This window comes from Lycorma delicatula, chromosome 3 (assembly GCF_047948215.1).
Source record: "Lycorma delicatula isolate Av1 chromosome 3, ASM4794821v1, whole genome shotgun sequence".
NCBI lineage: Eukaryota > Metazoa > Arthropoda > Insecta > Hemiptera > Fulgoridae > Lycorma > Lycorma delicatula.
In genome coordinates, this window is record NC_134457.1 from 44015644 (window position 1) to 44033091 (window position 17448).

General features: G+C 29.7%; 1 protein-coding gene across 1 annotated transcript in view; it reads left to right on the forward strand.

Moving 5' to 3' along the window:
• Nucleotides 1–17448, forward strand: part of Nckx30C (solute carrier family 24 member Nckx30C) — a 700544-nt gene that overhangs the window by 722 nt on the left and 682374 nt on the right. The gene's annotated exons all lie outside the window — the stretch shown is intronic.

Genomic DNA, 17448 nt, shown 5'->3' on the forward strand with positions numbered 1-17448 from the left:
ATAATCATATTATTAATAAGATACCGCTTATAGAATAGCGCAGCGTATATTCTAAAAAATAAATTATATAATATGACAAACTATTTATTTAATGTTTGAATACAATACGACACTGTCTTAAATTAAAAATATACTTTTGTAATTTCTAGAAAGAATTGATTTAAAATAAAACACAAACAATCGCTCATTATAGTAATTATAGGACCTGACAGTCTAGAGCAAATATTATTTTATCGACAAACTAAAATACATAAATAAAATCTGTAGAAAAATTAAATAAATAAAAATTAGTTTATTAATTTATTATTTTTTGTTGTATTTGTTGTTAAATTTTTCTAAAAATATACATTTAGTTATTTCATAAACACCCTAACAATAGATAGTATGTAATGTATTATATATAAAATTACTGAGTACAAGATATTAAATATTGATTTTTAATACTAAGTTGCGTTTACTCAGATAAATATATCTATATATTTACATCTGTTTATAGATATATATATATTTATCTTAGCAGTAATAAATATTAACTTTTTAGAAAGTAGGCATTTAATAGAAAATAGGCATTTCATTAATTTCTTTAAAAAACATGCTTCTTAGAATTATACACACATGTTGATATATATATATATTTATATATATAGGTAATATTTTTGGCAGTAATTATATGGTAGAATTAATTAAATAAAAAATATTTTTTATGAATATTCAAATTCGAAATACAAATATTTTAAGAGAATCTTTTACTTAAATGTAGTGAAAATACATTAAAAAAATTATGGTACATCATTTAATAACAAACTCAGAATAAATTTAATAAATATGTGTGTAAATTTATTTAATTTTGTTATTACTTGGTATTTAAGTTATAAATACAGATTCATACACACACGCGCTCGCGCACACAGTTTGCATGGAGACGGTTACACGCATTACCTTAATTATCATACAATTGTATGATTCAAATAAGATTCAATAAAATATAATAATAAAATACAACTAAATTATAATAAATATGTATTCAAATCAAAACAATTTTTCTTGTAAATTAACGTAATTCCTATTTATTCGTATTATTGTAGAAATAAAATTAATGATGTGATGACTGAGAATACAATTCTGTAAAAAAAATCTTTTTTAAATATTATTCTACAAGTCATTAATTACCGTACTTCAAGAGAATTTTTTTTGGATTAGACAGTGAACGCATTAAAAATGATGTGAAATTTAAATTATAATTATAAATGCAGAAAAAAGCATAATATGGGAATTTTCATTTGTTTATATGTTTGTAGATAAAGAGTTAATAAAAATTTAACGTAATAGATTAATTTCGTCATAACTGCTGTTTTTTTTTTTTTTTTTTTTTTTTTTAAGCAAACTTATTCACACTGGAAACGTAAAAAGTATGAGTATTTTTCTTCTTTAAAAGTCGTAATTGAATATTACACACATTAATTTAAAGGAAGTAATTATATTTATGCGAATATTTATTATAATTAATATACGTACTAAATATATAAATTTATATAATGTATAAGGTAGTAAAGTTTTAAGGTTTTAAATGAGATATAAAAAATTATAACATAATTTGAAATGTAAAAATCTGATGTGGACACCATATGACTTCCTTGTACGTCTATTAAATTACATATGCACATTTTTGCTGCACTTTATTTAAACTTATTTCATTTGAAAGCAAGATACTAGTCTCCAATTCTTTAATAAAACCGGACAGTTACACAATTGCTAAAATATTAGTTTTTATTAGCATCAAGTATTTATACAATTATTAATTCAACAATCTTATATGAAATATTAGGTTAGAGTACAAGTCTCTTGACTACTCTTTAATAAATTGTTTACCAAATACCCCAATAATAAAAAAAACTGATTATTCTACACCATAAGGTCAAAATTAATATTTGTAACCAGTATACAGGAGTTCATTAAACGGAATACTTTAATTATTAACTTTTATTTATACGACACACCAGAAACTAGAAATACACACCAGAAATCTTGTGCATATTAAGTAAAAAAAATTTAAATCACTTTAAATTGAATAAAATTCAAAAATGTATCTTATTTTTCTTTCAAATAATTAAATAAAATAATTTGTTTAAAAATAAATATACAATTTTACAAGAATTTAAGAAAACCAAAAATATTACGATTATAAATTATAATTTTCAATAAATATTAAATAATCAGATGTTTCACCAAATATATTACATATACACAAATATAATGCCTATTAAATTACATTTACCCATTTTTAAAAGTACTTAAAATTTTATTTTACTAATAATTTTTTTCATTTTTTTTATCATTGAATTATTATTTATTGTAAAATTTTTTTATAATCACGGGTTAATAATTATTAAATCAATATATTTGAATTAAAAATAAAAAATAAATAAAAGTTATAAAAAGTAAATAAAAAAAAAAAAACAAAAGGAGATGAAGTCTGATTTGAACCGATATGCCTTCCCTTTAAGATCGAAATAATTCATTAATTAAAATTTTAATTTTAATAAAAAAGGGAGGTGCACAACTAAATGTTACAGCAGTGCTAAATCCAAAGTCAAAATGGATTCAGGTATGGCCAAAATGGATATTTCCGTTAAAATATGAAAACTGAGATGTTTCGCCGATCACAAAACTTCCTTTACGTACAAGGAAGTAAAAATATTATGAAAATCATTAAAATTAGGCTAAGAATGCTATAAATTGTTAAAAACATTGAACAAATAATTTTCCTTTTTCTTAAGGCTATCTACAATTTAACCAATTAAGTTATTAACTTAGATTCGAATCCCGGTCAGGCATGACATTTTCACACGCTACCAAAATTGACATTCATTTCATGCTCTGAAGTAATACGTAACGGTGGTCCCGGAGGTTAAAAAAAAAGAAAAAGTTATTAATTTGGAACATATGTATAGAACAATATACAAGAGTATTTTCTTTTTTTTTATTTACATTTTATAAACTGAAGAACTGGAATGTTTATTTCAACAAAAAAATGCTATGGTATTTTGGATTTATTTACAAATATTAGATTTAGTATTTATTATTGTTGGGATTTTTTTTTTTTTAATTTAAAATAAAACAAAAATTAATGAAAAAATCAAATAATTTTTTTGTAACTAATAATTTATATACATTGAATATTTTTAATCAAACAATAAAAATTCTGAAATTTTAATAAAGTATATGATTAAAATGTTGTTTAGTCTATATTGAATCTATATTTATTTTTTATATATAATTTTTTTAAATAACCTAAAGAGATGAATTTTTAATTTAAAAAAATAATAGTTACAAAAAATTTTTTAGATATTTATTTTTATAACGAAAAGATTATTTTCTATTTAAATTTAATATTCCTTAAAATATCATACCATAAAGCATACGATTTTAATAAATATTTATTAAATATATATAATTAATAGATTAATACAAACGAGACTTTTAATAATGTTTAATACCTTTCTCATTTTCAATATATATATTAAATAAAATATTTGTTGTAAAAATTACATTTCAAAGTCCTTTTTTTAATCTATTATAAGATTCGAATATTATACAATGAACACATATCTTAGTATTTAAAAAATTCAATTTCTACTGTGAAAAATTTATACATCTTTTCCCCCTGAATTCTTTCAAACAAAGTTTACAATTACTTATTGTATAAAGATCTTACTCAGGATTATAGGATCATGATGACTAAGATGGTGAACAACTTCTTCATCTCTAATTTAACGGTTGCTGATTCAAATTTAAATTTAAATTCGAATAGAATTACGTTTTCTTAGCATCTTGTTTCTCAATAACATTTTAATTTATGTTGAAAATTAAATGTGATCGTTTGAAATACTGTTAAATATGACAATTTTTAAATAAAAATGTACGTAAAAAGGTTAAATAAAACAATTTATCAATTTTAATGGTAAAAGAATCTGTTTAGAGATAACAGTTTAATATTAATTTTCACTCTGTTTGCTATACTTTATTATAAATATATATATATATATATATATATATATATATATATATATATATATAGGGTTATAAAAAAGAATATCGGGGTTTTAATGCAACTTAATAGGTTATAATTTTGACTTACAGCAATGAATCACAAAATAAAAAAAATACAAAAAAGCAAAAAAAATTACAAAAATATATTTGATTACATATAAAAAATTATTTTTTAAAAAACCTTTTATTTAACTAATATTAATATTCACATTAATAAAGAAAAAGGAAACAAATTAGAAAAACCCTCTAAAAAGTAAAAGAATAAGAATTAAATCACATTGAGAATTTTAAACAAAAAAATATAATATATTAACAAATATAAAAATGCACTGAAAAATAAAAAATAAATTATATAAATATCTAATAAATAACCAATAAATAAATGTAATAATTATTAAATTTTAAAATTAAAAGTAATGAAAATATTAAGTTAAATAAACGCGTGGCGGAGTTTTTTTTAATAATTTATTTAAAACAACACAACATTTATTTTTACAACAATTAATCTTCATTTTCATTTTCAATAACGACGCGAGGAGGCGGAAAGGTCTGCTGGAACCTCTCTAGTTGAGACTGACTAGCTACAAGTAACGATCTGGGAAAATGCACCCACTCGCTTTCTTTGTACGTGTTCTCACGTAGATGAAGTTCATCTTCGAATTCTGTTTGTAATCTAAGCCAAATTGAACGCACTCTTTCCGCTAAAAGTTTCATTTTAATTAATTATGAATTTTTATTTAATGAATTCGTAATTACGACTACAATTATAATAATGATAATAATTAATAATTTTTCAGATTACTGTCAAAATGTATTAACTTTGTGCAAGATTTCTAAATTTAATTTTTATTTTTAATCTTATTAACCCTTAAAAGTCACCTCAGTGCAAATTTGAACCATCAACGTATTAAAACTTGATTAAACAAAACATATATTTTAAAATACAGAAAATGTCTATAAATACTTATTCGAAAATATTGTTATAAAACTGTGCTACACTTTTATTTAACTAAATATTTTCATTACTTTTAATTTTAAAATTTAATAATTATTACATTTATTTATTTTTTATTTATTGGTTATTTATTAGATATTTATATAATTTATTTTTTACTTTTCAGTGCATTTTTATATTTGTTAATATATTATATTTTTTTGTTTAAAATTCTCAATTTGATTTAATTCTTATTTTTTACTTTTTAGAAGGTTTTTCTAATTTGTTTCCTTTTTTTTATTAATGTGAATATTAATATTTGTTAAATAAAAGCTTTTTTAAAAAAAAAAAATTTATATGTAATCAAATATATATTTTTTTTTAATTTTTTTATTTTTTACTCTTTAGACTTAATGAAAAATAAACTTTTTACATCCAAAAAAAAATATTCTTAATAATATTTATATCTGAATATTATTGTTTGTTTGTTTATTAAGACTAAAAAGTAAAAATATTTATTTTTACACATCGAAGTTACATACGTGTACCAAATTTCAATCATTTTCATACGATAGTTCATGAGAAATGAAAATTTTCAACTAAATACATGAATTTAGTGTAGGGGTAGCGTGTGGTGGCGTGGGGGTTGGGTCATATCAAATTCCAACACCGTAGTGCTGTATTGTCATCGAAGTTACATACGAGTACCAAATTTCATTGATTTTCATACGATAGATCAAAAAATATAACAGTTGCAAGATTTGATTATTCCTAAAGAGAGTTAAATAAAAGCTTTTAAAAAATGAGGGTCTAATGAGAACACCTTTTGTTGCGGAGCATTCATCCAACCGATAGGAGAGTCATACCATAATTATACCAGTACGTCTGGAATAATGAAAGAGACAATTGCTTCATTCCTGTGTCTAAATTTAGTAAATCAATGAATAGCGGAGGAATATATATGATCCTATATAAAATCCCAAAGGAATGATATCGGGTAACCTCAGAGGCCACCGCAAAAAATATCTAATGTCAGATCCATGCAGACCGATTCAGTGAACGGGGAAAATATCATTTATCCGATCTTGTTTAGAGTTATGTCGGTGAGGAGACTCACCATCATGTTGAAAAATAAAATGCTGTGCGGCCCATTTTGCAGTCGACGAAAGAGCCGTGTACATCTCAGCAAATCCGAGTAGGGTATGTTCACCACTAGTTCAACCCCTTTGGGTTGGCCAACATCGTGAACTCATCATCTCAAATCAGTTGTTTTCGAAGTTGAAAGTTCTAAGGTTCAAATCCTAGTAAAGGCAGTTACTTTTATATGGATTTTAATACTAAATCGTGTATACAGGTGTTATTTGGTGGTTGGGTTTCAAGTAACCACACATCTCAGGAACGGTCGACCTGAGACTGTATAAGACTACACTTTATTTCCATTCAAACATATCATCCTTAATTATTCTCTGAAGTAATACCTTACGGTGGTTCCGGAGGCTGAGCAGAAAAAGAAAGAGTAGGTATGTGGGGAGGATTCAGCATATCCGAATAAGCAATCCTCTAACGCTTGCTTCACCGAAGAAGAACGACCCTTGCACTTGCCCGTCGGGATAGTGCACAAAAAACATTTAATTTAGGAAGTTCCTTTCGCATTGTATGAGTTCATGGGGACTTCCCGACTCCCAGATATGAACATTATGTGTGTTAACTTTTCCACTAAGATGAAATGTTTACTCATCACTGAACTCAATAAATAAAAAATATCGTCATCTTCATTCCGCAACATTTCGATCGCGAAGTCGATACGCAGAATGTAGTCGGTAGGGTGAAAAGCCTGTAACAGCTGGAAACGGTATGGACACATGTGTAAGCATTTCCTTAAAATATTCCACACTGTCATTATCGGCGGTATCTACTTTGCAGCCATCTATTCTAAAAAGAAATTTTGGGACTGTACAGGAAAGACTACTTGACACGTTCAACATTTTCTTCAACTTCGGTTGTCCCGTACTCTTCCAATTGTAGAGACATCCGGTCTTTTCAAATCGATTATGTCATCAACGAATGCTATTGTCACTCGGATGATCACAATGAAACATTCTACGCGACGCACGTTGATCTGTAACTACAGATTCACATTCAGCAAACTGAAAAATACAGAAAGGTTTTTATTTAGGAATCGCTATCTTATGTAAGTGCGCTGTCAAGCAAAAATAAAGGGAATCAGTCTACGGCTATGTGCACAGATAAAACTTTTTTTAATTTTTTTATTTTAGCCTTAAAGCAACACTGAACGCATAATCCAACACATAAATTATAACGAAATAAATCCGCGATATTCTTCTTTGTGCATTCGGTATTTATGGACGAAAAACCAGAGAGTTTATAACTGACCCTAAAAAACATAAAAAAACAAAACACCATGGAATCGATAAATTAAAAAAAAAGTGACAACAATAATACCCTGTTAAAGAATAGCTTAAAGAAGTTATAAACAAAAAATTATACAAAGGAAATTTTACAATTAACAGCATATAGATAGAAGAAAGAAACAATAAAATGTTGTAAAAGGGAGCCAATATACGATAAAGTAAAATTAAACCAAAGATAACTGCAAAAACCAATTACTAAAAATTTTGTTATCTAAAATAACACTTTAAGGTAACAAAACATAAACAATTTAAAACATAAACAATCCCTTTCAGCACGCCGGAAGGCGGAGGTGAAATTTTACCGTTGCTAAGTAGAGGATAAAAAAGATTTCCATCTTAAAGTTAAGAAAAACTTCAAATTTACTCAATACGACAATGGTCGCATGTGAAAATTCATTCTCTGAAGTATTATTTGAACGGTAATTCACAGAGGCTAAAAAAAAAAAAAACATGTATATGTAGCTATAAAATTATTATATTACAGAAAATAGAAAAAAACTTTTCATTTTGAATCCAATTTCAATTTTTGCTTTCCGGCTTAATATGTAAGTATATAGTATAACTACATAGCTGGGAAAGTATGCTAATACGATAATATTTTTCACATCTCTCTTTTGATACTTCATGACCCCCTGAAAAATAAAATATAATTTTAGATTGAAGCGTTCCGGTAGGATTTATACATATGTACATACATATAATCACACATGTAATCTAGACACCTACGTTGGCTTATGTTACCCTATTTTCAGCTTGATATCTTCATATTAGATGGAACGATTCGATTAAATTTGGTCCAATGATTTCTATATATGGGCATTGATGTTATTTACCAGGTATATCTCTGAAGAAAAGACCGCTGGGAAATTTCTCTCCTTAAGATTTGCGAGTTTGTGTCGTTCATGGTCATGCTAATCATGTACACATTGCATTGTAGTCTGTAAGTTGTCGCGTTGTGGTATCTTTGATTACGTGTAAGTTAATACGTATAAAACGAATAGCAAAATCGATGTTGCCGCCGACTGCGAAATACGAGGAGTCATACGTTTTATAAACCATCAAAACGTTATGGGGGCTAAAGTTCATAACCAGTTGGTTGCTGTGTACAATGACAATGTAATGAATGAAAGAAACGTCCGAAGATGGTGTGAAAGGTTTAGAAATAACAGAATTAATGAGTACGATGAAGAACGTTCGGCGAAGCCCTCGATAATTACCGAAGACTTGTTGAAATGTGCGTTGATGATGAAATCAGAAAAAATCGTCGCTCAGCGATTCCCGACCTGTCCCTTCTTTTTCCTGATGTTTCAGGAGCTATTATCGGTCGCATTGTTCATTACTCATTTAGGCTTCAGAAAGGTTTGTGTACGTCGGGTGCCGCACGTCTTAACGGAACGTCACAAAAAATCCGAATGGGATCTGCTTTGGAATTTTTGACAGAAAAGGGCGATGTGTTCCTCAATTCGATTGTTGCCGGTGACGAAACGTGGATTTTGTATTACACGGCAGAGAGAAAACGACAGTCAAGTAAATGGCATCATCCTCAATCACCAACAAGACCCACAAAGGTCAAACCACAGCCATTTGGATGAAAACTGATGGCCACAGCCTTTTGGGAACGGTTTGGCATACTGCTGTTTGATTTTATGCCGCGTGGAACGATTATAAATGCAGAAACCTACTACGATACTCTACGAAGTTACGGCGCGCCATTCAAAATCGGCGAGGTGGGCGACTGACCGACGGCTTCGTTCTGCTGCACGATAATACATGACCACATGTTGCGGGTCCGATACGTGATTTACTGAGAACATTTGGGTGGGAAATTTACGATCACCCACCGAAGGACTTAGCTCCTTCTGATTACCATTTGTTTCGGAAATTGAAAGAATTTTTGAGTGGTGACGATGAACGTAAATATGCTATTAATTAGTGGCAAAATGGACTGGCGGCAGAAGAATACAAGGGTATATTGAAGCTGGTGTATCGCTACCATAAACGTCTTAATTCAGGTGGCGATTATATAGAGGATTAGTATAAGGTATGTAGTTTAAGAGAAATAAAAAAATTTTTATAAAGTTTTCAGAATAAATTTTTTTACAATGAAACGATTTTTTCTTTAGAGATAACCTCTAGTAATTATGGTAACAATCGATCAGGAGGTAGGAAGATATGGTTACCAAGGGTCCCGTATTTCAAAATTTTACTCCAAGGGTGTAAAAACATATTCACATTAATATTCTTTAGGTAGCTACTTTCTGATGATGTTTATTCTTATTCAAGCCTCCATAAAGATAAAAACCCTTTTTTTCTTTTTTGCCTTTTCTTGATTCAAAGTCACATAAATTAGATTTCATTACAATATCACCTTGATATGTATTTAGTTGTTTAATTCAATGGTAGGAGATAATAAATCTTTCCGTTTTTTTATCGCTTATCGTTTTGGTTGATTTCTTCAGACAGATTAACCGATTTTTACCATACTTTGTTCGATGACTTCTGAATACGGATCATTGATGCCATTTAAATTCGGTTAAAAATTTGTCAAGGAGGCTGTAAGATACGGTCACTATGTGTCTCGTATCGAAAAATTTTATTCAAAGTGTAAAATAATGTTTTAACTTGATTATTTACTTACATACTTTTATGTTCCACTTAATTTTTCTTCTAAGTAATATTTTGTGGAAGGAAAACTCCTCACTAGTCAGAGTTGCATAACATTCCTGGCTTGGTTGGTAAAGTTATGCGACTTTTGCTGGCTTTTTGAGTAAGAGGAGGGCGTCATGTGTACGTATATTTTTCTAATGCTATAATTCATATTCATTTTATTCCTTCTATATTCAAGCTTCCAACAGTTAAATTTTAATCCAAATCGGATCAGTCGTTCTTAAGTTACGTATGGAAAGATAAAAATTCTTGAGTTAAAGATAAAAATTATCTGAATATAATAAGATTATAAAATATATTTTTGTTACTATGAAAATGTTCAATGTCCATTAACTTTAAGTTTTATTATTCTAGATCAAAGAAATAACATAATGTTTGTTGGAACTAATGTTATTAGATAATATTAAAAAAAAAAAAAAAAATGAGTAATTACAGCATCCAATAGCATAATAAATTATTATTTTTCAATATAAAGTGAAGTAAGATTCAACTAATTTTGCTTTCAACTAACAATGGAGCTTCAGCAAAAGCTTTAAAGGTATTGAATTATAAATGAAATTGATGCCATGATTAAAACTTCCACCTTACAACAAACACTTTCCTTAATTACATGTAAAATCAGCAACAAAAATTTTTACACATTTAAATTTCAATAAAAAAAAGTATTTGAATTAATTTAACGGTAATACTATTATTATTATTATTATTAATAATAATTATAATAATATTAATTTATTTAAAAAACGAATAACCTATATTTATTTATAAAAAAAAGAAAAAATGAACTACAGTTGTTCCTAGTAGTCCCAGATATTATTACTTAAAAGAGAAACTTAAATAAAATTTCATAAAAAATAATTATAAATTTATAATTCTATTTTCTTTAAATTTTATTTGCTTTCATTTTTTTTTTCATAATATTTATAATGAAATAAAATTGGCATGAAATAGATTTTTAATAAGGAACTAAATTATTGGAGCAAAACTTAAAAAAAAGTTTGTTTTGGCATGTAACTTAAACTGAAAAGCCCTGATTGCCAAATATTGGAATGGCTGTTTTATTAAGTATTTAAGAAATGAATTTTACTTGAATACTTAAATAATATGAATCCTGTGTAATCACTTTTTTCTTTTGTAAAAGCTAGGTAAAATTATCGACAAAACTTTGTACTTTTTTATGATCAAAATTGATCTACTCGTAGTTAGCCTTTTGAAAGGGCTAACCACTTATTCATTTAAAAAAGTTGTATTCTCTTGTCCATTTTTGTAAGATTTAAAAAAAAAGGCTAGAATCAAACATTTTACTAATGAAACTTGTATGATTTTTGTTTGTATGAATTCTTTAGATCTCAAATTTAATTTCTTAAATTACATACCTAAAACAAATGTTTTCCCAAAGTTTCATTGTGCTTCAAAGTATTATCCATATTAAAATCTTTTTTTCAGTAGTATCCAAAAAAATAACATCCCTCACAAAAAATCAGTATAAAAAAAGTTTCAACGGCTGCATCACCGTAAATACAAAACAAAACATTGTTTCTTAGAACAAATAAAATATTACATAAATATTGTGAACGTAACAAATATATTTTTACATTTCTCTTAATAAGTTTCTTTTTCTTTTTAGAGAAAGGGTTAAAAGATCAGTTTATTTTATAAGGTTTATTAAAATCAAAGTTCGTGCATGTTACTGAGACATATGTACAAATGGAAATGATTTATTAATTATTTCCTTTTTTTTAATTTTTCGGGCACTAGATTCAGGGAAAATATTCTAATCGCGTAAAATTTTGCTACAGGGTTTTTTTGTAGATATTGGCTTCTAAATTCTAAGAAATACACAAACACACACACACAATTTAAAAACTGAAAAAAAATTCGAAGATTATACATATACTTATACCAAACTTCAGCCGAATAGCGATTCGGCTGAAGTTTGGAACGATGACAACATGGGTTATTTATTAATGCTGATTAGTTTTGGTCAAAATCGGCTGAGGGAATAGGAATATACGGTCACTATGATTCCGTCTCTCAACGTTTTACTCAAAGGTTAGGTAAAGTTTTCACTTAATTCAATATCTTTTTGCTGAGATACTTTCTATGGTGTTTGGTTTTACTCAAACCCTCATGGGTGGGAACAACACTCTCTTTTCGTTTTTGGGCATAAAGTTACATTATTGTTCAAATTAGATGTCAATTACGTTAGTATATCGCTTACGTTAGGTATTTGGACATTTTCAATTGCAGGTGAAGGACAATAAACCTAATTTTTTCATTTTTTCGTAATTTATCGTTTTGATTGATACCTTCAGACTGGATTAAAAGATTTTTATGAAACTTTTGTATGATGACCTCTGAATATGGGTCGTAAATGCCATTTAATTTTGGGTACAGCTGGTCAAAGGAGCGGGTAGATATTGTCGAAATGGGTCCCGTAACTAAATTTTTTTTTCAAGGAGTAAAATAATTTTTTGTATGATTTAATTTCTCTTGAGAATCTTGTACGTATTTAGTTCCTGTTATGTTCCATCCCTTGAGTTTCACCTGGACTTGTATTACGTTAAGTTATGCACTCCTTCGGTGTTTTTCTAATGCAAAGATATGATAAAAAATTGTTTTTTAACAAACTACAGAAAACAATTAGAAATAAAACAAATTTGTGTTAAAAATCTAATATTTAAAAAATAGATTGTCCGGTTTTGATAAATAAATTTTAAATAATCTTTCTCATATTTCCAGATTAAACTTTTTTTTCTCGAGTTCAAAGAGATGGGCTAATAACTCATCAACAATTGTTATCCGTTTCGTAAATAAATCCTTTTTATCTTCTAAACGTTTTAAAAACTTCTGAGATATTTTTAAACGATTTTTTTTAGGAATATATGTGTCATTTGCAAAACAAAATGAGCACAGATTTCAGAAATTTAAATAATCGTGGATGATTGAAAATGCCGATTTATGGTTTTATATTCAACTCGATTCCCATTTTATTGACTATATTATGTATTATTATATTCTTCGTTTATTATGAATTATTTGTTTAATCGTCTCGGTGTTGGAAGGCCCAACACGTCTTCTTGTAACGTATAAACAGTTTGATTTTATATAATATAATTTAAAAATTTACTTTCCAACTTAACTATTAAAAAACGTGGAAAAAATCTTTTGTGGATAGAAATACCACTTAATTAAAAGTTAATCTATTTTTTGTATTATACACAGGAACTAAATAGCTATTTTATTTGAAGCATTATAAACTTATAAGAAACATTATAAGCGATTAAAAATATTACTACTTCAAAAATGATACCAAACATACGACACTCACCAAGGTTAAAAAGTGGATCACTCATCCAAAAAGTGGATTTATTTAGAAATAAGAAAAATAAATAAATAAGGGAAAAATTCAAATTATCTCGTAAATTCTAATTTCTGAAATCATGAAGCTATTTTTAACAACATGTGATGTTCATTCTCGGCTAAAATTAATACAATAAAAAACCCTGAAATGTGATATACTGACTAAAACTGTTCCATTTTAAAAAAATATATGAATTTTTCTTGTTACACTTAAAAAGTTTCCAATGTAATCAATAAATATTTTACTCGAATAGAACTTGAATAATGAATTAATAATGAAAATAAAATTATTTTGTTTTATATATATCTCATTAGAAGAGACAAAATCAACGAATGAATTGATCGCTTTAAAAATTAAAGTAGCATTTCTCTCTACTATAAACAACTAAAGGGTAGGGCCTTCCAACACCGCGACGATTAAACAAATAATTCATAATAAACGAAGAATACAATAATACATAATATAGTCAATAAAGTGGGAATCGAGTTGAATATAAAACCATAAATCGGCATTTTCAATCATCCACGATTATTTAAATTTCTGAAATCTGTGATCATTTTGTTTTGCAAATGACACATGTATTCCTAAAGAAAATCGTTTAATGATATCTCAGAAGGTTTTAAAACGTTTGAAGATAAAAAAGATTTATTTACGAAGCGGATAACAATTGTTGATGAGTTATTAGTCCATCTCTTTGAACTCGAGAAAAAAAAATTTAATCAGGAAATATCCTTCATATCTTACGGGATAGATATTCGAAACTCATTCCCTTGCAGGACAGTTAATAAGGAAATTCTGAGATATGAAGTGTCAATTTTTTTATTAATGTCACACCTAAACATAAAAAGGCGAATACTGAAAACTATTGTGAGCTATTGCGATTACTAGAGACAAATATCAAGTTCAAAGAATGTGTTAAACTGTGCAAACGTGTGATTTTACTTCGGAAAACGCTCGATTTCATGTGAACAACAAAAGAGAAGGCCTTTGCCTTCAAAATTACTGATTTGAGCTGCTGGATCCCTCGCTATTTAATCTGACCTGATTCCAAAGTGATTTTCAACTCTTTTGGTCATGGAAGCGGTAAACAATTGTCTACGCATCAGACCGAAATATTTTTCCCCAAGAAAGAAATTTAATAGCTAGATATAAGGTGGGTTAAGTGAACGGAAAGTAGGATGGATATTGAGAATAAACATATTTAATTTATGTAAGTGCAAATAAAAATGATACTATTTTTAATTTAACTTTATTTTGGATTTACTGTATACAAGGAGTTCGAAAAAACACTCGGAGGTTTGAAAGAATACCGGAGTACAGTTTTCTAGCACTCAACGGTGTTTTATGCATAATGTTGAAGCGACAACAATTAAGTTTTAGTTACAGCCGTAACACTGTTGGGTAGCAGCTGAGTTAGAAAATTACCCAGGTTAATCTAATGAGCCCGGGCTGCAGATCCACGGGGAAGCCACAAGAGAAAGCACAGTCCGTGTACTCTCTCGTAGAAACAAAAATCAATAACTTTCTTACAAAGAAATTATATGCGAGTCTATCGAAGAAATTTTCCGAGTGATAAAAGCATACGTAAGTGTGCAAAGAGTTTTTGGAAACTCAAAGCCTTTTGAGAGAACACTCAGCATGTAGGCCTAAATTTCTTCATGATTTACTGCCTGACCACAGTGAAGCTGGAGAAACTGTATACCATCGTGAGGTTGCTCAGTTTCACGGGGGTGCAGTGTCCTTAGGGATTACCGATTCTGAAGTGCATAAAGTTATCTGCGGTTTAGATAGGGGCAAGATCCCAAGCTTCGATGGAATAACGGCGGATCTCTTGTTCGCTCGGTTGGAGTTAGTGTGAAAACAATCACATGCGTGTATAACAAATTACTGTTTGGAGGATACTTCCCGGTATGTTGGAAGAAGGGTAATGTTAAATTGGTGTTTAAAGGAGGCGACCAGGACCCTGTTATTACTTCGTCGTAGAGGCCCTTCATGTTGCTGACGATTATTGATAAGGTCTTCGAAAAATACGGGTTTCGTCCCGGAAAGAGTACCGAGGGCGCCATACTCCGCATGATGAATGTGGTAAGAGCTAGCGACGAAGAATATTTCCTGGGAATTTTCCTGGAAATCTCCGGTGTGTTTGATAACCTGTAGTGACCTTCTGTCGTTTATCAATTACAAAGGAGGCAATGCACTGATAGTTAACTGCGAGTAATGCAAAGATACTTCAGGCATCGAGATGTGCTGCTTCGCGAGGGCGGGCATGAGGTAGGCAAGACACTGTCCAAGGGTTGTCCTCAGGGCTGCGTGTTGGGTCCATTGTTGTGGGTGATGAAGTTTGATTCCCTTCTGCGGCTGAGATTGCCTGAGGTGTCTCATACTGGCTTATGCCGATAATGGGCTCCTGCTGGTCGAAGAAAGCTCGCAGAGGAAGGTTGAGTTCCGAGCCACCCAGATATGCAGGATACTTGAGTTGTGGAGTTATATAAGATTATCTTCAGCCCGCAGAAGACGGCAATGATGTTTCTTAAATGCCGCTTGGCAGTGAGGCGTCAGGTTCGTGTTTCGATGTCAGGCCTTCGTATTAAAGTTCAAAAGTACCTCGGGGTGTTTTTTGACGGGAAACTGCAGTTCATGAAGCATCTTAATTACGTCACAGAGATCTGTCGCGCCTTCTTTGGTATTCGACGAGTGGTCAATCGTGATTGGAATCTTCATTTTAAGACTGAGTATCCTGTATATGGGCGTGTGCGAGGCATTTATGCTAGCGGCGCCTGATTGGGTGGATAGGCTAAAATTTAAAAGCTATCGGGATACATTATTAAGAGTTTAACACCTTATGTTATTAATAGTAACGGGAGGTTACCGTACTATTTCACGGAAGACAATCTTGGTGATTGTAAGCGTGAAACCGATAGATTTAATTGCGTTAGAAAAGCAGCAGCGTTATGTTGCTATGAAGTCAGGTGAATTGAAGTTAGGCGAGATAGAACGACATGGCAATGCTTTATCGCAGGTCAAAAGGAATGAGGCAGAGAGTGGGCGTTTTACGCATGATCTCTTCCTAGATGTTGTTGGTTGGCGGGGCGCCGCTTAGGTTCACCCTAACAAGTGTGTGATGCAATTTATTTCTGGTCATGGAGTTTTTGGAGACAGACTCCAGCGACATTTTGGCCTCGTGGATTCAGGTGTGTTCAGCTTGTGGACAACTGGATGACGCATTCCAAGTAATTTATGAATGCGCAAAATACGAACTTTTGTGCACGTAGACTATTTGTCGGCTCGACATTACCAGGTCGACATTAGATCTCTGTGAAACTGAAAAAATCGGGCCGAATGGGTAATCGTTGAAAATTTCATCGGGTGCCTGGCTAGATAATGGATTACCGAGGAAATTTAGGGTTTCGCCTGGTCTTTCCTATGTCTTGGTTTTGTTGTTTTTGTGTTATAAGGTTTGATGTTTCTGTAGTGTTTTGTTTATTTAGTTTTATTTTTATTTCTTGCTTTGTGTTGTGTTATGGTTGCGTGTAGAACTCAACTATTAACCTATCGGGTAGATAGTTGCGTTTTTAATTTCAGTTCCTTCATATCACTCATTCTTGTTAAAAATTCGATGTAGATGTGTTTTGTTTTAAAAAGTTCATTTCCTAGTAGTACACCGATGGGAATATCACATGTGGTATTCGCATCGGTGGCATACTGACTGAGGTAAGAACAAGGCTGAGAGATGTCTTTTTCCGGGGTTCTGAAGATGACCTCCGGTAAAGTCCATAAGGGCTAGGTACGGAGGGGTTGGCGTGACGACCGAAACTTCCACATGGAGGGTGTCTTTCCCTACGGGGTCATGATCGAGCTACGTAAAAGACATCTTATTTCAAGAAAAAACACAATCATTTGACCACCTGCACTGAAAAATAATAGCAGTTATGGAACTATATGGACATGCTCGTCTACATGAACTGAGTGTGGAATGAGGTGGATTATCGGTTTGAGGTCTG